The 22,779-nt window shown below is 41.8% G+C and overlaps 1 long non-coding RNA gene across 1 annotated transcript; it reads right to left on the bottom strand.

Moving 5' to 3' along the window:
• Positions 1-15,077: 15,077 nt before the first annotated feature.
• Positions 15,078-22,578, bottom strand: LOC117075930. The gene is made up of 3 exons (XR_004434179.1): positions 22,507-22,578; positions 17,121-17,157; positions 15,078-15,361 (listed from the first exon to the last, which is right to left on the bottom strand). It is a non-coding gene; the product is annotated as an uncharacterized LOC117075930 (long non-coding RNA).
• Positions 22,579-22,779: the final 201 nt, after the last annotated feature.

The raw sequence follows: 22,779 nt of genomic DNA, 5'->3' as shown, positions 1-22,779 counted from the left end.
ATCAAGGGAATGCAAATTTAAATTACAATAAGCTACTACTGCACACTTAACAGAATGGCTAAAATAAAAATGTCTGACAACACCAAATGTTGACAAAACTTTGGAGCAACTGAATTCTCATGCATTGTTGGTGAGAGTATAAAATGGTATAACTCATTTGGAGAAAAGGCTGGTAGTTTCTTATAAAATAAAATATACATCTATCCTATGCCCAGAAATTCCATCCATAGGTATTTAAGAAAAATGAAAGCATATGTCTATAAAAGGACCTTTACAAGAATGTTCACAGTTTCATTATTCATAATGGGACTAAACTGGGGACAGCCTGGTGTCTATCAATAGAGGAATGAATAAACAACTGCCATGTAGACATACTATAATGAAAGCTTACTTTTAGTAACAAAAAGACACAAATTTCTGAAGCTTACCAACACAGATGAATTTCAAAAACATTATGCTGTCAAAGAAACCTTATGCAAAAGAGTTCATGCTGTGTGACTCCATTCCATATAAAGGTCAAAAACAGACCAAACTAATGATGAAAAAACTAAAATCTTTGGTTGCCTATATGGGTAGTATGGGAGTGAGGACCAGCCGGGAGAGAACACGAGGAAGCTTTTCAGGATGATGGTAATTTTTATTTTTTAAAAAGGTCTATAGATATGATTTATATAGCACACTTATTTAAAGGGTACAATTCATTGTTTTTTCGTATCCTCATAGATATGTGCAACCATCACCTGAAAAAGTCATACCCTTTGAGTTCTATGTCTTGAAAAGCATATGCATCTGTCATTTGTCAAAACTCACTGAATAATCCATTTAAGATTTGTGCATTTCCCTGTAATTACATAAAATATGGAAATTTTACCTTTAAAAGGCTGTTTTCTATTAGAAGAAAATATGAAATAGTTTTTAAAGTTCTATATGAGAAAAAGTCATTCTCCAGAAAAAAAAATTGACAGATTTGATTACTTTAAATCTTAAAATCTCTCTGTGCCAAAAATATATAACTTCCATTCAAATGTAAATGTCAAGCCAGGGAATTATTATTATTTGAAAAAAATAATAGATAAGGAGGTCTTTGTTGATATATCTTATATACATATAAAACATTTTAAATCACTTTAGATATTAAGATTCCAACAGATGTACAGGCAAAGGCTCTGAACAGAAGATTCATAAACAGAAAATAAACTAGTTAACAAACATGGAGAAAATTTCTTTGTGTTTATAGAAATTAAAATTACATCAAGAGCTACATATATCAAAGACTGTATGATTCATATATTATTTGGTTTATTTATTTTTGAGAAATATGTTGATTCTTTTTGAGGAAATATATTTAAAGTAAATAAGAATTGCCATGAACACAGATTTAGCTACAATAATGTTTATTACAGTACTATTTACAATATTGATGAATCAGGTATTACCCAAATATTTAACATAGAGTATTAGTAAGGTAAACTACAGTACAAAAATATTACATTAACTTGGGACTCTTGTACAATCATTAAAAATTATGTTGTAGAAGAAGAAGAATTCTTATGAGGTGGAAAGAATGAAGTGGGAAGATGTTTACATTTCAAATGAAAAAAAAAAAAGCCAAAAAATATGTATTGGTTCTGTTACACTAGCTCTTTCCCCTGCGTCTCCACTGTGGACACACAGGCATTGAGCTTCTGTCTACTGTCTCCCTTCTCTTTTCCCCATTTCCCTTTGGAAGCCATTCCTGTCTTTTATCCTAGTAAGAAGGAAATAGGCTCGCATTAGAAAAGTGGCAAAATGAAAACAAGAAAGATATACAACTCTGTTCTGGTTAACTTTTTTATTGGGGAAAAAGTATTGCCATGATTAAAAATTCAAAGTCAGAAAGTGTATATGATGAAAAGTCTCTCTACCTCGTCCTAGGCTCTTTAATTAGTTTCTCTTATCTCCTTCCAGACATACTTTTTAGAAAGACGTTTAGCAAAAGCAACAAACAAACAAATGAAACACAAGATAATAAAAAGAAAAGAAGGCAGGGAGGAAAAAGATGGAGGGAGAGATGGGAAAAGAGGGAAGGAAGAAAGAGTAGAAGAAATAAAGAAAAGGGTACCAGGGGAAAAATTCAAATAAGTTTATTCTGTAAGGGCTCTAAACAGCCAATGTTTATTTTAGAATATATGTTAAACATTTGGATCCTTCAGCAACCTGCTACTAACTTAAAAACACTATTAAATTAATATTAAATTGTTTACAAGTATTTTTAAAATAAATAAACCAGGTTCAGAAGGAGCCTTTTTACTTGAGATGCCTTAAGGAATAGCCGTCCACACCCAAATTAGGATGCCGGTCCAACAAACATTGATGAACTACAGTAATGACGGAGTTGGGGAGGTGAAATTACGACTGTATTGGACATGCAATTTTGAGAGAAAGAGAGCAGTGGAGGTTTAGACATTAGAAATGCCCAACCCTGCATTTACCCCATTGGAGAATCGGCCTCGGACAGAAATACCAAATGACAGTCACCAGGAGGACACACTAAATTTGCTTTCTGGCATCATCTTCAAATATTTGGGATGGGACGACAGATCCTGACTCTCCTTAACGGCCATTTTGTATTGATTTGCCGTGAATGGACTGGCTTAGATTTACTGCTTGAAGTAAGCCTAACAATAATTATTAACGGGTCCAGGAGGAAGGGATCACTCAATACAAGTAGTCCACAAAAGCACACCTGAGCCTCTTAGTTCAGGGTAGGTCGATGTTTTTGGCGTGCTCTTTCTCCGGGGCCCCTTCTTTTTCCATGAGGGAGCAAATGTGGAGCATGAAAAAGATGTATACTCAAGGGACAAGGCTTAATAAAATTGTGTTGGTCATCAAAGACATTCTTAAGTAAACAGAAATACTTTTGTGTGTAATTCAGCTTGGTAGCCCCAAAATAATAACCAACTTGTTTATGAATAACTTATGTATAAGTGAATGTATAATTAGTTCACGATTTTTTTCTTAACACATTAAAAAAATTATTGACCACTCTCCATGAGAATGACACCTTGCTAGATGCAATAACAAACCACAAGAGCAGAGCTCTGGCGTTTATAGCTTTTATCTCATTCGTTAATTCTGCAAATACTTACTGAGCACCTTCTATGTGCCAGCTCTAAGTTAGACACTGGGGCTACAGTAGTGGGCAGACCCTGTCCCTACCCTACAAAAGTTCAAGGCTCTTCTTCTGATGTAGGCAGAGAAAGTGTTATTAATATTCTCATTATGAAATGAGGAAATTGAGGCATTCCCATTCCAATATTCAGTTCTGGAACAGGATTGGAGCCCAGCTTTTCGCTCCTGAGGTCTAAATACTTGGCACACTGCACTCCATGTCTCTCAGAACTTTTTCCATAATAATGAGACAAAGGAGCTTTAAGAAGACATTCCCCATCCCCCTTCCCATGGGCTTCTGCCCCGTCTTTAAAACGGGGGGAAATGATTTTTGTCCTTGTTCCTGTTTTAGAAGCAGCAGCACAACCTTAGAATATTATTATAATTATTAATACTGGTAACATCATAAAAATAAATAATTCGCTAAAGTCTTTAAATCTACCTTTCCCTAGAGTTGGGTAAACGGAAAATAAGCTATAAACACATTTTTTTCCCCATAAAAAGATCAGACATGAAGGCATTCAGATAACAATGCTAGATCTGAACTGGTCCTTGGAGAACTCTAAGTTCACCTGCCTTTCATGACATCTGAATCCTTTGCACAGAAACAGAGACGAGACAGAAGGGCTGTTTTTCCTGAGAGCATTTTCTTATTCCTTCACTCATTGCAGCTGTTAGCAGCAGCTGGTTACTTGAGTGTGCTGAAATGCCCACTGCCGTGTAAATACTCTCTCTAACACCCTGCATTACTCATAGTTTGAAAATCACTTTGACTCCTGAAACATAATTATGTTAATGTCAGATGAGTCAGCAGGGGGACAGCATGCTGCTCCTATGGCAGCTGCACCTCCTGCCAACCTCCGAACGTATCAGAGCCTGGGGCTTCAAAAAAAAGAAAGAAAGAAAGAAAAAAGAAGGAAAGAAAGAAAAAGAAAACCCCTTTTTGTGGGTGGGAAGAGAAATTATATTTATGGCTCAAAGAACAGCTTCAAAGAAGTGGCCAATTTCACTTTCGCTGCAACAGGAAAGGAAGAGTTAAGTAAAATCGCTACGCCTAGGTTAATCTGTTTATGTGAAGAATAAACAGGAATTTGGAAACTTTCTCTAGGGAATCTGTGACTTTCCCTCAGAGACGGTTCAAGACAAGTCACTCTGGTCACTGTTCAGTCGTGATCCATTAGTCGCCGTACGAGGAGTTTTCACTTTCCCAGGAAGTGATGCCAGACAGTGCAGAAGGTGCATCCTCTTGGGCACCAATAGGAACCAGGAGGTTGCTCAATTTTCAGGGGTCCCCAAACCCTGGATGGCTTCCCCGCAGATGCTTGTTCCAGCGGCATGACCCCCTCAGACAGTTTGCAGCCACTTTTGTGAGCTGTTTTCAGCGTCATTTATAACCTCTCAACTATTTCCCCTCCCTCGGCTGCTGGGAAAGGAACAAGAACTGAGTAGGACAGGGTCAGAGGTTTCTATGGCCTGGCTGACAATGACCTCTACCCTATCTATGCCCCTGGTCACAGTTCAACCTGCCAGTAACCCCAAACATCACTCCTCAGCCTGCCTTACTCCACCTGCCCTGTCCAAACTCAGGGTGTTGCTTTACATCCACATCGTGCCTCCGAAAAGGCTCTCAGCTTCCTTACCTCACTGATGTCTCACAATAATCCATATTTTATAAATGGGAAAATTGAGTTTCAGAGAAGGGGTGTCTTTGTCTAAGGTCACACAACAAATGGCAGAGTCAGACACTCAAACTTGTGCCCTTTCTGGTCTGCCAACAACAGAACCACAGATCCACACTTAAAGGATGGAAGAGGACCAGTGGGGCGGGAAGAACCCCAAGTGCACACGTTTTTACAGATGAGAGGAATAACCAAAATCTAAAGAGAAACAGTGACTTGCCCAAGGTCACACAGCTTTTACTTGGCAGAACTAGCTGCCAAACAAGATCTCTTGACCCTCATTCCAGGGCTTTTCCTCTCTAATATCTTTACTCCCTCACTCTGGACTTATTCCAGTTTAACCACAGGAAGAACCAGCTCTTCCCATATCCAGCCTATATCCAGTTAACCTATCCATGTTACACTGCTGATACAAAGCATTCTATTCCCAAAACACAAGGGCCCCAGAAGAGGTAGGAATGTCAAGAAGGAGAACACACTAGAAGGAAGGTGTTAACCAACTCCAATGGCTTCCTATTATGAATAATCCATGCCCTACATTGACTACAGCACTGACTAATGGTATCCCCAAATCACAGTTTCATCCAGGATGAGACTGAGACCACATCACTGCCTCACTGGGATGCCACAAGTCATCCCACAGGTGTTATGTAACCCGAAGAGGGGTCAGTAAAAACCTTAATCCAACCTAGAGATTCTGCAGCACTCTAACTCCTGGACTTTTCGATCCCTATCCCTCAGATCACTTCACTGGGTGCCATATGCACCGAACTGCTCACTTTCCCACCCCTCTTCCGGTGTCACCCACCCAGCAGGGCCACAATGGGTAGTCCCCCAGCTGGAGGCTTCCCGACCAAACACCTTTCTCCTGTAACATTTTTCCCACTTAGCCCCAAAGCCAGAGAAAAAGTCAAGACTCACATTTTGGGGCGAGGTGCTGAAAATCCTTAGGAAATGGCAAAGCATCCTATATAGAGGAGGATTTCTCTTCTTGTCACATCTTCCCATCTGATCCCATCCAATTTATCCTCAAGGCATGGTTGGTTAACTAAAGCTAACCCCACCTCTGCCCCCTAAAGCAACCAACAGCTGTTACTATATTGAGTGGCAATATGATGTCATATCATAGGTGACTAACCCACCAAGGCTTCCCTGCGAGCCATCATCTAAATATGACAGCCTTCCATCATCCTGACCTTTTCACAGGAGAAAGCTGAGTGAGGGGCTTGACACTGATCCGGGGCTCTAGTGCATGTCTGCCCTTCTGTATCCAGCACCTCTGGGGACACACATGAGCAAATGAGGACACACAGGCCCCCCATGCACAGATTCTTTTCTAGCAGAAGACACTTTCACCCAAGACAGCTTTCTTCCCCTGGCCTGACTTTGAAAATAGTAGCCATCAGAATAGACAAGAATCACAGTCATAGGGAGGAATGAGGAGGCCTGTATATATTTACCATGCTATATATCCAGGTGCTGGATTAGATTCTTTACATAGAGTTTTGCATTTAGCTCTCAAAACACTCTGAGGAAGGCATTACAATCTCTGTAAAGTTAGAGAAACTAAGATTAGAGGGGTAATTAACTTTCTCCAGGTTACAGGGCTTGGCTCAGAATCCTGCCCAAATGTGTGTGACGCTACAGTGGAATGAACTCTACAGAAAGGTGTTAGCACCTCACTTGGCTTTTTCAAACATCAACTTTATTGTGTAGAACAGTCTTAGATTGACAGCAAAATTGAGTGGAAAGTACTCAATTTCCCATAGACTTCCTCTTCCCATACTTGTATAGCCACTTCCTTTATCAATATCCCCCACCAGGCTGGTATGTTTGTCACAATCAATTAACCTAATTAACAAATTATTAATACATGAAATCTACCGTTTACACTGGGGTTCACTCTTGGTGTTGTACATTCTATGGGTTCAGGCAGATTTTTAAATACAAGTATCTACCATTATTGTATCCTACAGAATAGTTTCACTGCCCCAAAAACCCTCTGTGCTCCATCTGTTCATCACCCTCACTCCTCAACCCCTGGTAACCACTGATCTTTTTAGTCTCCATAGTTTTGCCTTTTCCAGAACATCATATACAGTCATTCATCACTTAACAACAAGAATATGTTCTCAGAAATGTATCGCTAGGTGATTTCATTGCTGTGCCAACATCATAGAGTGTACTTACACAAACCTAGGTAGTGTAGCCTACCACACACCTAGGCTGTATGGTATAACCTATTGCTCCAGGCTACAAACCTGTATGGCATGTTACTGTTTTGAATACTGTAGGCAACTGTAACACAATGGTAGGTATTTATGTATCTAAACATATCTAAACATAAAAAAGTTAATAGGTTGGCTGGGTGCAGTGGCTCACGCCTATAATCCCAGCACTTTGGGAGGCTGAGGTGGGTGGATCACAAGGTAAGGAGTTTGAGACTGGCCTGGCCAACATGAAATCCCATCTCTCCTAAAAATACAAAAAATAGCTTCACATGTTGGCAGGCGTCTGTAATCCCAGCTACTTGGGAGACTGAGACAGGAGAATCATTTGAATCCAGGAGGTGGAGTTTACAGTGAGCTGAGATTGTGCCATTGCACTCCAGCCTGGGCAACAGGGCGAGACTGTGTCAAAAAAAAATAACATTAGTATGTTTCACTACTATGTTATGACAACTATATCACTAGATGACAGGATTATTTGAGCTCCATTATATCTTTTTGCTTTTTTTTCTTTTTAAATTTTTATTGTTGTTGTTTTGATACAGAGTCTGGCTCTGTCGCCTAGGCTGGAGGGCAATGGTGCAATCAGCTCACTGCAACCTCCACCTCCCAGGTTCAAGCTATTCTCCTGCCTCAGACTCCAAAGTAGCAGAGATTACAGGCATGTGCCACTGTGACCAGCTAATATTTGTATTTATAGTAGAGACAGGGTTTCACCATGTTGGCCAGGCTGGTCTTGAACTCCTGACCTCAAGTGAGCTGCCTGCTTTGGCCTCCCAAAGTGCTGGGATCACAGGTGTGAGCCACCACTCCTGGCCCATTATATCTTTTGGGACCACTGTTATAGCTGCGGTTCATTATTGACTGAAACGTCATGTGGCACATGACTGTATGTCCATGTGTTTTCTATCCAATTATCACGCAGGTTTACCTTTTTTTATTCCATCCATTCATACATCCAATATTTATTGAGCACTGAATAAATGGGATGAATGTTTGTGTCTCCTCCAAAATCATATGTTGAAGCCCTAACCCGAAGTGTAATGGTATTTGGAGGTACAGCCTTTGAGAGATCATTAGGTTTACATTAGGTCATGACGATGGTGCCCTCATGATGGAATTAGTGCCCTTAGAAGAAGAGGAAAAGATAGGAGAACCCTCTCTCTTCACAGGCACAACACCAAGGAAAGGCCACACGAGGACACAGCAAGAAGGCAGCTGTCTGCAACCCAGGGAGCCAGTCCTCACCAGACACTAATCTGTTAGCACCTTGATTTTGAATTCCCCAGGCTCCAGAACTGTAAGAAATAAATATGTGTTGTTTACACCACCCAGTCTTTGGTATTTTGTTATAGCAGCCCAAATTGACTAAGATAAGCACCTACCAAATGTTGATCTTAGATAACAAGTCCTTAGAGGATATTGAATCTGTTTAGGTAAGTCTCTGTGCAGAGTTGCACCCATTACAGCACTTCATTCCATTAATAAATGCTTCCCCCACCCCTTATCTTCACTATGACACTTAAAAAAAATTTCTGGCTGGGCACGGTGGCTCACACCTGAAATCCCAGCACTTTGGGAGGCCAAGGCGGGTGGATCACCTGAGGTCTGGAGTTCAAGACCAGCCTAACCAACATGGAGAAATCCCGTCTCCACTAAAAATACAACATTAGCCAGGCATGGTGGCACATGCCTGTAATCCCAGTTACTCGGGAGACTGAGGCATGAGAATAGCTTGAACCTGGGAGGCAGAGGCTGTGGTGAGTCGAGATAGTGCCATTGCACTCCAGCCTGGGCAATAAGAGTGAAACTCCTTATCAAAAAAAAAAAATCTTTAAAAATTGAGATGAAGTCTCACTGTGTTGCCCAAGCTGGTCTCAAACTCCTGAGCTCAAGCAGTCCTCCTGCCTCGGCCTCCCAAAGTGCTGGGATTAAAGGCATGAGCCACTGCACCCAGCCAAGAGATTCTTTTTGATTGGGGTTGGGGAGAGATGGGTGGGGGGATAAACAGAAAGCTAGTGAGTGGCTGAAAATATGAAGTCTGTGAGGCCATCTGCATGAATAATTATCATCAAACTGTAATATAATATTTGTTATGTATAACAATACAGATATCAAATTATGTGATTATTATTATAATAAACCATTATGCAGCACTTCCTGTGTTTTAGAATTTAAGAGTTTTTACATAAATGGTAAATCCACTTGTTGCCTGAAAAGGCTGTACAGGCTGAAATATAAATAGAATAAAGAAAGTTTCAAATAAATTCCTGGAGGGCAGATCCAGAACAAGTTATTAAAGTGGAGTTAGAAATAATCAGGGTGCATTCCTAACCTATGAGAATGATGTCATGAAGGGCAAGTGCCACAATCCAGCCCAACCCATGGTAGTGTCTCCACTGGAGGCAGAGCTCATGGCCATTGCTAAGGAGTTACTATGGAACTGGATTCCACCAGGGACCCCCGAGCTTCCAGCATGCAGGGAAACCCTTCCACCTCTGTCAGGGTGCAGACCATGTGTGTCTCGCTGCCCCACGGCTCTCCCTCCTTAAAACTGGAGCTTTGCTTTGTGTCACACAATGAGTCACAGGCACAGTTGGACACTGACCCAGGATTCCTGTTCTTTTGCTTGCCAGGGCTGTTTGCCGGAGATCACAATCCTTCCACATTAGTGGCCAGTTACATTTATGGTTCTTAATGACATTTAATGGGGCTTCTGGGATAAAGAAATGATGAAGAGTAAAGACTGGAAGATAAAAAATTAAAATTGAAATGACAAACAAGATCTTTATTACTGAAGGTTTAAAAATGGCAATCCACTTCACTGTGTCATTCCACTGGGAAATGATTCCTGGGTCTGAGGAGGAACAACTCACCTGTCTTCAAACAAGGTGGGAGGCAGAAGGAAAGAGGAAGTGGGAACAGCCGGTGGTCATCAGAAATCGTGTTCTCCAGTTCTTCCCTATGATTTCATGTCTATATTTACTTCATGTCATTTGTCTTCCCTTTCATCGTATATATGACATGTTCCCATTTGCCATGCACATTCATGCCCTTTGTCCTACCTGCATCTTATAACAGTGGTGTGTGTGTGATCCATGGAAAAGAAGCAGGCTGGAAGTCAAGTAACTAGAAATATCTACCCCTAACAGGCCGTGGGACCGGGGAGGCCACCTCACTTAGACCTTAGTTATAAAACAGGGGCTTGCCTGGTTGGCCTGGAGATAGCATACCACTCTAAGTTTCCATGTGTGTGTGTCCACCCCGAATACAGAGGAAGAAGTTCCTGTCCCCACAGAACCCCCACTCCCCCAACCCCAACAATACCTGAGGCTGCCAGCAGTTTTTCTCTCCTGAGGAGCACACACTAGGTGTTTGGTCACAGGCACCAGGAAACCTGTAAGAACTGGAAGAACAGTGGGCAATGCTTCTATCAGCGTGAGGGGCAGGAGCTGGGGACACCAAGGAGAGAGCTTGCTGGTGGCTGGAGACTGGGGGCGGGCAGGGAGAGGAGTCAGCTCTAAACACCTTCCAGGAGTCAGCTGGAGGCGGAAGGTGCTTCTGGTACACCTGGCATGTGTAGCCTGAGGAAGGGGCTGTAATAGTTAGCCAAGGACCAGTAGTGATTGTCAGACGGTAACGGTGACAGTGGCTCACTCACTTTGCTTCATTTCCAGGACACAGTCACCATCATTTTGCTCAAAATTTTGCGAAGTTGTTGTTTCTAATTTGTTTTTGGCACAATCATGCTGTTCCAATGGGAAACTTTATGTTGTTTTATGCTTGAGAGGGGACGATGACAGAGGAGATAAAAAAGTGTTTCTTCTGCACTTGGGCACATCTGGTCGCTGGTAGGCCAGGTGAGGACTCTTTAAGTAGAACGGCCTCTCGAGTTCCCAGAAAGGAAACACAGAGTCAAGGGTGGGCCTGGCAGGGCTGGGACGGAGAGCCAAGTGGGGTGCCTAAGATGCAAAACTGAAGGTGGTGCTCATGGTCAGGCTCTGCAAGCAAAGGGTGGGCGCTTGATGCGATGCCTCCTCATACACCTTCCCGTGTCTGGGCCCTGAGGTCCGCCACCTCCATCTCTGGAGATCTGGTCTGGCGCGGGTTACCTGCTGAAAGGCACTGAGATTGTGTTCCAAGTGGAAAAACTGGGTCTAGGGGACTCACATGCACAGAATAAGACATACATTTCACAGCCCACCTTCATCACCCAAACCAAGAACTTTGGAGCCTGATGACCTGGGACTGACTTCCAGCTCGCCATTCATTAGCTGTGTGACCCAGCGAAAGACGCTTAATCGCGAGCCTCGATTTCTGTCCTCATCAGTAAAATGGGGAGGACAGTACCTACCTCAGAGAAAAGGATTAAACGACAGGAGGACGGAGGCTCATGAAAACACCTGGCACAGAGCAAACCTCAGTAAACTGTGAGTTCCCTGTAAGGCTGTCATGTTGTTTACGACGATGTGTTTGCCAAGGATCCTGGCCTCTGGAAACCTTCATTGGCAACATTAGCATAGTAGGAGGGTTTGGAGATCAGTCCACGAATTTACCACCCAGAGATATTAACTGGTTTCTGGTCACACCACTAATGATAGTTTAGACATAGTTGAAACAGTGATAAATGGGCCTAGTTGGCCCAAGTTAATGGATTTATAAATAAATATTTAAACTACAGCTTTTCTCTGACAGCAGAGGCATCAGACAGCAGAGATGCCATAAGGGAAGGGTTAGGGAGTCAAGGGCCATAGAAAACTTTTCCTGACACTTGCTTCAGGCTCAGAGGGCAACTGAGATGTCCACCTATTAACCAAGGAGGGCTTCCAGGAAGAGGTTCTGGGACTTCAAAGGGCCTCCAACTAGGCTCAGCTGTTCTCCCGTGTTCATCATCATCTCAACAGTCAACTCTCTTTAAGTATAAAAGGGTACAAGATGGGTTCTGAGCCTGCAGGTGTGTGAGTGGAGTCATCTCCCCAGAAGTTTCACGATAGCAAGCCTGGTCCCTTTAAGGCATCGAAACTCAGAACATTCTATCAGCTGCCTCGGACTCCCCGTGGCGCGCTTACGTCACCCTTCGGGGAAACGGCTGACGTCAGCGCGTTCTTGGCGAGTGGGGCGGGGCCGGTGACTCACCCGGACCGCGCCCCTTGCTCCCCGCCCCCGCCCGGCGGCGCGCACGTGAGCGCGCGTCGCGCGGGTTGCTAATTTTAGCTCCAGCGGCTTCCCTGGGGTCCCGTGAGGTGAAGGCGGACAGAGGGGACGAGGGGGGCAAGGAGCGCGGCTTTCCTCGTCCCTTCCTGCTCCGCCGTGGGTCTTCCTCGAGGACCGGGTCCAGCCCGAGGGGTGGGGGCCCACGGGCGACTCGAGGTGCTGGAACGCGGGCGCTTACCGAGGCGAGAACCGAGGGGTCTCCCCGCATGGAAACCCCTCCCCTCCCTCGGCCCTGGACACAGTTGGCGCTCAATAAATGAATCGAAGTTTCTTCCTGGATAGCTACCCTGGGCTTTCGGAAGAAAGCCAGAGGGGCAGGGTTCTGGAAGGTTCCCTGGCGGCTGGGGTGCGGTGCGGGCTGAAATCCGAGCAGGAGCGGGGCGCGGCCCTCGGGGACCAACTGTGGGGGGCCGCGCCGCGGGAGTGGGGCAAGGGCGGGCCTGGACCCATGGGGCCACCGCGTCAGTTGGTGGGGCTATGGGAGGGACGGTGCCCGCCCGCTGTGAAGGGCGGTGGCCCTTCTAGGGTCAGGCCAAGCTCAGAGGCCTGAAGGTCACCGGGTGAGGAGCCAGCGCGGGTGCCGCAGAAGCCAAGCGCCCCGTCCCGAGTCCTGCGCGAACCAGGATGACCTCCCAGGAACCAGATGAGAGCTGCATATTCAAGAAGCAGTGCCAGACACCTTGGGAAATCGACACTCTCCTGTCCTCGAGTGGGGGTGGGGGTCCTGGAAAGAAGCTCCGTCAGCGTAAAGTGAACTGCAGTTTTGACTTTGCAGAGGGATGCGCCATGTCACAGTGACCCGCATTCCTATGATTGGTGTGGTGTGTTTCACAGTCACTGCCTCCCTAGGTAGACTGTAAAACGGCGTTCGTAGAGCCTTTGACCTCCTCATAAGACTATGTTGGAAATTACATGATAGTAAACATAATGATAAACGAGGAGTGTTAAATGGTAGTATGGGAACATTTTCTAGTGGTTGCATCCTTGAAATTTTCTATTTTCAAGTTTTTGAAGGCTATAACCTTAAAAAAAGCTGACCGTAGGAAAATGGTGGAAAGAGTTGTGGAATAAAGGTGGCTCTATTTATGACACGAATAAATGACAGAAATTGATATGTGTCATTTTCCTTTGTTTTTCAAAAATATCACATTGGCCTTTATAAATTGGAAGTTTTTCAGATGTCAGTGTGGAATCTGCAAAATTTTTAGGGCTCTATATCCATCGTAAAACTGGTTTTAAGGGATTGGCAGTTACAATCTAATACTGGTATTTGTAACAAATACGTCCAGAGGTAGGCATACTGGTTTTTTTTATATTGTTATATAGCAACAAAGGTCTCTTTGTCCTAAGTTTTAGGACAAAGTTGCAACCATATTTTCCTCAATGTAATGCTTATGGGAGAAGGGTCTTAAATTGATTTGAAAGCAGGTTGTATTAGGGTTCTCCAGAGAAACAGTACCAATAGGATATACAGGCATGCCTTATTTTATTGTGTCTCACTTTATTGCACTTTGCAGATAATGTGTTATTTACAAATGGGTACCGTTGGTACCATTTTTTCCAGCAGCATATGCTCACTTTATGTCTCTGTGAGCATGTTTTTAGCAAGAAAATATATTTAAATGAAGGTATGTACTTTTTAAAGACATAATGCTATTGCACATTTAAGACTACAGTGTAGTATAAACAACATATATTTACTGAGAAACCAAAATATTTGTGTGGATCCCTTTATTGTGATACTTACTTTACTGAGGTGGTCTTGAACCAAACCTGCAATATCTCGGAGGCATGCTTGTGTGTGTGTATATATGATTTATTATAAGGAATTGACAAGCAATGATGGAGGCTGGCAAGTCCCAAGATCTGCAAGGTGAGTAAGCAAGCTTGAGACCTAGAAGAGCTGACGGTGTAGTTCTAGTCCAAGTCCAAAGGCAGGAAAAAGCCCGTGTCACAGTTAAAAAGTGGGAAGAATTGTCTCACTCTGGGGAGGGCCAACCTTTTCATTCTATTCAGGCCTTTAAATGGTTGGATAAAGCCCACCTACGTTATAGAAGGCACTCTGCTTTATTCTATCAATTGAAATGTTAATCTCATCCCAAAACACCCTTACGAAGATACCCCAGAATAATGTTTGACCAAAATATCTGGGCACCCCATAATCCAGTCAAGTTTGACACAGAATAAACCGTCACACTGACCTGTCTGATTTCCAAAGATCTTGGCTGTAAAATTGTGACTTTGGTCTCTAAGGCAATTATGAGGGTGAGTTCTTCATAAATGATTTCTTGGATGTATTTGCTTCTATTGAAACCTTAAGAGGACCCATCATTTAATTACCTCTTCCTATGTTCTTGATAGTCTTTGTTTTTAAAATCTAGTTCAGTTGAATGTAATAATTTGTTTCACCTTTTTTAGAAGCTGAGCTACAATTATGTTTTAGGAAGCTGGTTGATCCATCAAGTAATCTATCAAGTAATGTTGATCTATCAAGCAAGTTAATCTATCAAGTAATGAAGCTAGCTGGTGTTAAATAATTCTTTGTTTTTAACTATTAAATATAGGGCTTTCAGTATATAATATAAGCAGCATTATAGTAATATTCTGGAAGTTTAAATCATTGCAATGATTAACAGCATTAGAGTGTTATTTTGTGTTTGAGATATTTTTAAAGATAGCATTGCTTCAGCAACATTGTAGTCATAATAAATATTTTGCAGTCTAAATCCTTATTTTTAAAAATCTCATAACTTTTTATATCCTATTTAAAAGTATTCATATTGATATATTGGATTGGATTATTAGCTTTATAAATAAATACAATCATTGGACCTCTGTCAGTCCTGAAAACAAAACTTGTTTTGCACCTAAATTGTATATTTTATTTTTAGCTGAGTAGTTAAGATTTCAGGCCTTTTTAAAAAGTCATGTTTAGTCAGGTATAATTTACATGCAGTAAAATTCACCCTTTTAGGTTTAAAGTTCTGGAATTTTGACAAACATAGTCATGTAATCATTACCACAATCAAGATAAAACATTTCCATCACCCCAGGAAGTTCACTTGTGCTTCCTTGCAGTCAATCCCATTCCTGAAAATAAAATTTTAAATAAAATTAATAAATAAAACTTTCTAAAAAACATGTCTGGTTCATGCCACTCTCTGTCACCATCATAAATTGACTTATTCTCAATATGGAATTCACAAGTCATAGCATCACATCAGTTGAATAATTCTTTATATTCTTGCTGATCTGGTCAAAGTGAGATCATTCAATGCTCAATGGATGGCTGCATAGAAACGTTTAAGACTTGAGAGGATACAGCACACCGGGGGGACTATCATGATGACTATTAGATAGGATTTGGTATTTAGGATAATACCAAAAAACTGAAGCATGTTCCTTAACAGGAGCTCCAAGGGACCAAATTGATTCAAATCAAACAAGTCAAAGCTTCGGTAAGTAATATCGGCAGTTCAACAGTATTTGAATCCAGTTGGCCATAATCCTTATTCAAAGTGTGATGGTGGCCGGGCGCGGTGGCTCACGCCTGTAATCCCAGCACTTTGGGAGGCCGAGGTGGGCGCATCACGAGGTCAGAAGATCCAGACCATCCTGGGCTAACACGGTGAAACCCCGTCTCTACTAAAAATACAAAAAATTAGCCCAGCGTGGTGGCGGGTGCCTGTAGTCCCAGCTACTCGGGAGGCTGAGGCAGGAGAATGGCGTGAACCTGGGAGGCAGGGCTTGCAGTGAGCTGAGATCGCGCCACTGCACTCCAGCCTCGGCGACAGAGTGAGACTCCGTCTCAAAAAATAAAAAAAAATTAAAAAAACAAAGTGTGATGGAAATTAAGGACCACAGCTTGCTATAGAACGATCTGATTTAAATAAGTATCCAGTTTTGTCATTAATTTAATAATACAAGCCATAGTAACCTGGAGACCCACTAGAAGAACATAAAGATTAGAAACCTGCAACCTCTGCCTTCCAGGTTTAAGCCAAGCTTGCCATCCACCACTCAGGATTCCTGCAAACCAACTGTTAGCTGCTGCCCTGGACACAGCATTTGTTCCTTTCCCTTAGGAAATTTCCTTCATGTATTTGATGGCAGTGTCTAAAGAAACAGCAGTTTCAGTCAGCTTTGTTTTCAGTTAAGCTTCCTCTACTAACAAAATTAGGGGAGAGATAGGCACAATATTCAGTTTTGTCAATGCTATATACAAGCCTCCAAGTTGAGCAAAAAGGAGCTCTAAAACCACATGATGTTCCAGTAAATATTTTTTCTCAAAACATATATGCTGGCCGGGCGCAGTGGCTCACGCCTGTAATCCCAGCACTTTGGAAGGCTAAGGAGGATGGATCACAAGGTCAGGACTTCAAGACCAGCCTGGCCAAGATGGTGAAACCCCGTCTCTACTAGAAATACAAAAATTAGCTAGGCGTGATGGCACGCATCTGTAATCCCAGCTACTGGGGAGGCTGAGGCAGAGAACTGCTTAAACCCGGGAGGCAGAGGTTGCAGTGAGCCAAGATGGCACCACTGTACTGCAGCCTGGGTGACTCCATCTCAGAAAAAGAAAAAAAAACAAAAAACATATATGCGTGCTATCATCTACCTTTCAAAGGATGACTTCTGCCCATTTGAACCTCTGGGAGTTCTGGTTAACCACAAAGTCCAGGATTTTCCCCCAATTTATGGATTAGTTTCAAATTCCATGTGACTGATGCGCTACTACTGCCAAGAGTGGGCCCTCAGGAACCCCATTGGAATCATTCCTCAGTGGAAACTAGCTTATCTTCATAAACCTAACAGTTGCTCTGGTTTTTTGCTAGAGCATAAGCCTTACCTAAAGCCATCCATAGATTACAGTTCCATGGATTTTCCTGTAAGGAAAAGGAAGTAGTTAGGACACAAGGAAACAGGGGAGAAAGGAAAAAGATAGACCACAGTAAACAATTGCCAGCTGAGAATAACAAGACTTCAAATGTTCATGGTTAAAGATCTGATGAGAGTTCATTATGATGATAACACAATTGAGAAGAAAATTTGGTTATTTCTGTTGCATGCAACATTTTAAGATAGTAACCAGAATTATGACTGATAATGTTATTCCAGACTATCAAATTTCTATGAATTTCATACAATTTCTGAAGCATATTAATAACACATTCACACAAATATAACCCAAAGAAGGTTAGCATTACTTATTATTTGGTAATGCTTCCCGTATAATTTAATATACCAAGTAAGCCCAATTAGCTCAATATTTCTCATTTCATAAGGAGAAAATCAACTTACAAAGGGCAGGTTAATGGGAGAAAAAGCATACAAACTTATTAGCATGCATGGGGGACTATCACAGAGTGATTACGTCACCACGCAATGGGGCACAGATGCTTGTATATACCCTTCTTCTTAGGAGAAAGGGAGATGGGGGAAGTGTGGATGATTTTAGGGTAGCAGTAAATAAATTTTGGGGAATTCAATAGGCATGAAGAACATACAATGGCCTGAGACAAAGTCTGTTGGGCCCGCAGAGCAGACAATGGTTTGTGACAAAAGTCTGTCCAGATTTGTTGACAAACTTCAGTTTTTCTTCCTGTGATATGAGTTCGGTTACTGAAAACTCAGGGAAGGGACCACAGGTAATTGTTTTCTTCTTTGGTGGGTCCAGACTTTAGGCCAATCAGGGAACTTCAGAGAACAGATTCGCCCTGTGCTCTGGGAGAGCGAGTGCGGAGAGGGTTGGGGGCATGTCAGAGAGACCCCGAGAGGCTTCATCTGAAGTTCAGCATGTTAAAGTGCCATACTTTAGGATGTTGGTTTCTGAACCCCAGTACCATTGAAGGAGTTCAGGAAATGCCATCCCAAAATATGTATATTGGTGTATATATATATATATATAGGTATATTGATTACTTTGAGCTAAAGGCACTTGAAAAACTGCAAAACAGAGAGGTTCTCTGAGTTTCCCTCCATCTGCCTAAAGACACATCCTACAACATGAAGTCAGTTGTCACCAAATCTCTGAAGATTAACTCTTATCACAGAAGAGGAGGCCAGAAGTCCACCACACCCAGACCTTGTCACAAACCATCATCTGTTCATCTAAGGACTCATTCATCTTTCCCCAAAACCATTGACTCTGAAGATCTTTCTTTTCTTTACCCGCTGGTCATTTTACCCATTCCAGTAGCGGAGTTGAGCCAAGGGACCCTTGCTCTTTTTTTCTTTCTTTTCTTTTCTTTTCTCTTTTCTTCTCTTCTCTTTCTTTCTTTCTTTTTCCTTTCTTTCTTTCTTTCTTTCTTTCTTTCTTTCTTTCTTTCTTTCTTTCTTTCTTTCTTTCTTTCTTTCTTTCCTCCCTCTCTCTTTCTTTCTTTCTTTTTCTCTCTTTCTTTCTTTCTTTCGTTCGTTCGTTCAAAACAGTTTTGCTCTTGTCACCCAGGCTGGAGTGCAATGGCGTGATTTCAGCTCACTGCAACCTCTGCCACCCGGGTTCAAGGGATTCTCCTGCCTCAGCCTCCCACATAGTTGGGATTACAGGCGCCTGCCCTCATGCCCAGCTATTTTTTGTATTTTTAGTAGAGACAGGGTTTTACCTTGTTGGCCAGGCTGGTCTTGAACTCCTGAACTCAAGCAATCCATCCATCTCCACCTCCCAAAGTACTGAGATTATAGACATGAGCCACCAGGGCCTGGCCCTTCTTGATTGGCCCTTTTCTTGATTGGCCTGCCTGATTATTGCCCTACGCGATTATTAGCTAGGCTGCTCATTGTAATCTCCGTCTTTGGCTTTTATAATAAAATTTGTCCACACTGTGGCAAACAGAGCAGACTGAGTTTGGGGCTCCCTCTCTGCCAAACTTGGTTTGGCAGTGACTGTCTTCCTCTACCTAAGGTCACCCTACCCACACAACTATAGCTCGCTCTGGCTTCTGAGAAGAGCTCTTTCCCCTGGCCTTTTCAGACCTGGGGGTGGAAAGGCTTCTTGCTCTAAGGACTCCATGGCTGTTCCACCATATATAGTCGGTTTTCCTTAGCCCTAGCCTCACCTTTGTAAACAGTCACTTAATTGAATCATTTAAATCACACTTGAGGAGTTTTCTCTTGTAAGCAGGGCCTAAAGCACTCCTTTCCCGTCCATGTCTATCATTCCACAGAAAAAGTTTCATTAGGGACCATGGAGCAATAAAAAGCACTTTTATGTTTGGTTTGGTTTGATTTTAAAACTATTAGGTTGGTGCAAAAGTAATTGCAAAAGTAATTTTGCCATTGAGAGTAATGGCAAAAACCGCAATTACTTTTGCACCTACCTAATAATAAATGTCTAAATTCACTAGTTGGAAAGCTAAAAGTAGTGCTTGCTTTGGCAGCACGTATAGTAAAATTGGAACAATACAGAGAAGGATGAGCAAATTCAAGAAAACTAAAAGTAAAAAGTATAAAATGTAGCAACTGTGAAAATAGAGAATACTTCAAGTCTTTACTGTGGTCATGTAAGTGGGGAAGAGAGAAAGGAGGCAAAGCAAATATGAAGGGGAAAGTGACACTTCAATAAAGGTAAAGAGAGAGGAAAGGGGATAACAATAACCCCAAGACAGAAGCACCCAGGCTTTGGAGTGTTAATTAAATGATTTAACTGTACCTTGCTGTCATCACTCTGAAATGCTAGTTCTTTATCTGCTTTTTACCCTCAAAATCTTCAGGAATTACCTTTAAATAGAATATCACAGCTGCCCCTGGTAGAGGAGAGTAGAATTGCCTTTTAGAATGCAGATGCACGTGACTGAAACTGGCTTGTGGGCTCAAGGGGAATAAGCACTCTCTGATTTTTCTTTTGGGTAAATACAGGTTTTCATATATTGGAGTTTCTCAGAGTGAGAAAAGAAAGAGTGACAATGAAGAAAAATGAAACAAGATGGAGAAATTGAGCAAGAGAATTGTTTATTGAACCAATGATGAATGAATGAGTAAATTGTGAGGGCAAAACACCAAAAAATAGTAACATCATCCTACAACCTACAATATATGCCATTTTGTCATATGTCACTCATAATAAAAAGAGAAAAGGGACAGGTGTAGTGGCTCACACCTGTAATCCCAGCATTTTGGGAGGCTGAGGTGAGAGACTCTTTTAAGGCTAGGAGTTCAAGGCCAGCCTGGGCAAAATAGCGAGACCCTGTTTCTACAAAAAAAAAAAAAAAAGGCTGGGCGAGATGGCTCATGCCTGTAATCCCAGCACTTTGGGAGGCCAAGACGGGTGGATCACGAGGTCAGGAGATCGAGACCACGGTGAAACCCCGTCTCTACTAAAAAAATACAAAAATTTAGCCAGGCAAGGTGGCAGGCGCCTGTAGTCCCAGCTACTCGGGAGGCTGAGGCAGGAGAATGGCGTGAACCCGGGAGGCGGAGCTTGCAGTGAGCCGAGATTGTGCCACTACACGCCAGCCTGGGCGACAGAGTGAGACTCTGTCTCAAAAAAAAAAAAAAGAATATAATTTTCATTTGTTTGAACCTTGTATTTTCTGCCTCCAGAATCTCTCAAATTCTGTGCTATGTAAAAAATACCACCTAATAGAGCGATTAGTTAACTTGTATGTAAATCTATAGCCACAGGATATTAACAGCAAAAAAACGGACTCGTTGCCTTCCACAATTCCATCAATATTTAAAAGTATATACTAATGCTTCAATTTAACTGGCTAAAGACTCTTGTATATATTTATGTCATCTAATTATGGGGAGAACCAATATTACTCCTTGTTTGACTGACTTAGTTTCTCAGTGTTAAATTCATTTTGTGGATGGAATAGAAACAAAATATTCTAAAACATTTTAGAAACTGGAAATTTGAAGAATTGCTAAGTACAATGTTTAAAAAGGTTTTGCTTTCTAAAAGTCAACTGTCCAGTTAGCTGTACTTTTAGCATATGACACCAAATCTGCTTGTTGCCTGACTTACTTATATCTTCCTCTAGACTGTGAGCATCCTGAATGGGAAATTATATCTTTTCATATTTGAATACTTAGTGCTTAAGAATCAGAAAGCACTCGATAAATTCTTGTTGAGTGAATTTGACTAGCAAATCACTACAAAAGGTGAATTATAATCAGCAGTATTTTGAAATGAATCAAATAAGACTCTCTACTCTTATCCTTTCTCCTACACTCTCTATTTTATACCCAATAGGCATGGTCTGTTTCTGTCTATATGGTGTGTGTGTGTGTGTGTGTGTGTGTGTGTATGTGTGATGTGAATGTTTCAATGCCACCCTTACAGTCTTGGATCAGAAAGATTTAAGGGACAGCCATGATTTTCCCATTTCTAAAATAAGTGTTTTCACATAATTTAGATGTCCGTTAAACACTTTTCTCACGTAAAGATACGTGATTCTGATTCCTTTGTGTTAGATGTGCAATTTCATACAATTAGAAGAGAGAAAAGATGAACATAAAGTCATTGTTTTAAAGAGAGTGTTGCCATGAGATGAAGTAAACATCAGATGACTGGAAATAAATGCTGTATGCGGGGAAGTTCAGTAGTACAACCCAGGCACTGACTGGGGAGATCTGGATTCTAGTCCCATGCTCCTCTGACTTGCTGTGAGAGCTAGACTAGCCTCTGGGTGCCTGTTTGTTTCTTCATCTGTAAAATGAAGATGCATCGTGACCTTTAAGATTCCTTCCACTTCTATAGTTCTATGCTTTGAATGACTTTTAAATAACAGACCACTTGAATTGCCAAAATTAGGCCTTAAGTCTTTTTTTTTCTTTGCTCTATTGTGCCTTCAGTAAATCATTATGATGCAAACGTGAGTTTTTCAGAATTTCCATTTTTCAGATGGGAGTCTGAGCCGCCTGACTTTGAGTCATGTGATAGATTGCCTAACCTCATCTAAGGCAGTTAGCTCCCTTGGAGGAGGAAAACAAGCTAGACTCCTCAGGACAAAAGAGCTTATTCTACATCACTGCAATGCTGGCTCAATCTGTTATTCACCAATTTTTTTTTAGATCAAATTGAGTAATTTCATTTTTCAGATTTTCCTCCTGCCTGTCTTATATTCAAACAAACCAATGTTTTTTTGGAACAAATGCAATGTAAAAATCACTGTTCACGCTTCCTGGTATTCCAAACTCCTTCCATAATTCCTTTTAGTCTCCTCAAGCAGCTCCCAACTTTTGTTCCCTTTCCGACATTAGAGCATTCTCCTGGATTCTTGATGTTTACCCACCTCTTTTCTATCCTGAACACTGGATCTCCACTCCTTCCATCAGCATTTTAAAGGCTTTGAGGTACAGACACCCCTAGGTAAAACACAAGGACACCAAACATTGCAAAATGACAAAGATACTTTTAAAACTTTCTTCTCTAAAGGAAAATTAAAAACTTGTCTCCTTTGAGCAGTATATACTACCTGATTTATAACCATCATCTAACACCATTACATACCATACTTTAATTTTTAAGATAAACAATAAATATTGTCAGAATTACATTAGAAGCA

The sequence above is a fragment of the Trachypithecus francoisi genome, unplaced genomic scaffold (genome assembly GCF_009764315.1).
Source record: "Trachypithecus francoisi isolate TF-2019V2 unplaced genomic scaffold, Tfra_2.0 Lachesis_group5, whole genome shotgun sequence".
In the NCBI taxonomy this organism is placed as follows: Eukaryota; Metazoa; Chordata; class Mammalia; order Primates; family Cercopithecidae; genus Trachypithecus; species Trachypithecus francoisi.
This window is presented reverse-complemented; position numbering and strand designations above follow the sequence as displayed.